The sequence below is a fragment of the Xenopus tropicalis genome, chromosome 3, assembly GCF_000004195.4.
Source record: "Xenopus tropicalis strain Nigerian chromosome 3, UCB_Xtro_10.0, whole genome shotgun sequence".
NCBI lineage: Eukaryota > Metazoa > Chordata > Amphibia > Anura > Pipidae > Xenopus > Xenopus tropicalis.
In genome coordinates, this window is record NC_030679.2 from 94,894,890 (window position 1) to 94,896,335 (window position 1,446).

Genomic DNA, 1,446 nt, shown 5'->3' on the forward strand with positions numbered 1-1,446 from the left:
AAAGGACAAATAAGGTTAAGGTGTATCTGTAGCTCCAAAATGAAAAGGATATTACAAAAAATAAAGCTTAGATGGCCTTATGAATAGGGTGTGTGAAATAAAAATCGTGTCAGCCCCGCAATATGTAACTATGGCAGTAGTTATTATAAAAAAAATTATTTTTTTAACAGGACAGGACAACACTTTTCTAGCCTATGAGTAGGTGCTCTAATCAGGCACAACTCACGCTATTTATTATGGACTAATGTAATGAGAGGCTCACATATTTTTTCATATAACTCATCCTTTAGTTATATAACATTTCAACTTTATTTACATTCGTTGGTGCCCCAGTGGAGCTTACAATCCAAGGTCCCGATCACATTCACAAACTAGGGCCTACACAAACTCTTTACAGATAGTGCCCTGGCTGGAAACAAACTCAGAACTCCAGTGTTGTATGTAGGGTTGCCACCTAGCAATGGCTATTCTACCACACACCAACTTTTCTGCATTGTAAGCCTGAGTAGGGTTGCCACCTGTCCGATTTGAACCAAGACAGCCCTGTTTTCAGAAGGGCTGTCTGGGTTAAAGCTGCCTGCATGGTTTTGCCATGCCATGGTTTTTTCCCCTCGCCCGTGACCTAACACTGCCAGCTTTCTCTTCCGGCTCTCTAATTTATAGACACGCGCCCAGTACGCCCGCCCAAAAGGTGTTTTAGCTGTTGCAGGTTAAAGAAGAGGATGGATTTTGGTAATATTTGGTAAGACATAAAGACAGGTTTTGACAGTGATCTGGAAACCCCCATGTGCCAATCATTCTGCATAATAGATCCCATACTTGTGTTAATCAGTTAAATATGTTTCCTGAAGTATTTAATTTACTCTTTCATATCTCCCTCAGCTTTGTCAGTCACTTATTTTGAGATAGTTAGCTCCAACACAGCACAGACCAGTATAATTGTCCTATTTATGTGTATTAACCAAAGTGTCTATGTCAGTTTGAAACTTTACAGCATTTTGTGTCCCTGGTAAACGTAAAAGCAACTTTAAATGTAAATGGCAGGAATATGTAAAATCTGAGTGGAAAAAAAAACCCAAAAGTTTGCCTGTTTGCATTTGATACTGTATAGGAAGATGTAACATTTGGGGCCTTAAAATCAGGCTTCTACTGTTATTTGTTAATGAATTATTTCTTGCTATGGGTATAGCTAACTGAGCAAATGTGTCTATGTACAGCACACTGTGTACACTGTGTTTTATTTGACGTGGACTTCCTTGCCTACAAATGTTTGTGAACTATGTAAGTATATATTGTCCTGTACAAATGTTTACTTATATCTCAATCCTTTTTACAGGGATATCATGTTACACAGAAATCTGCAAAAGCTCTTACATTTAGTTGCATAACTCATTCAAACTAAAAGCTCAGAATATTTATCTTTAATAAAAACAAAAAGACAAAACA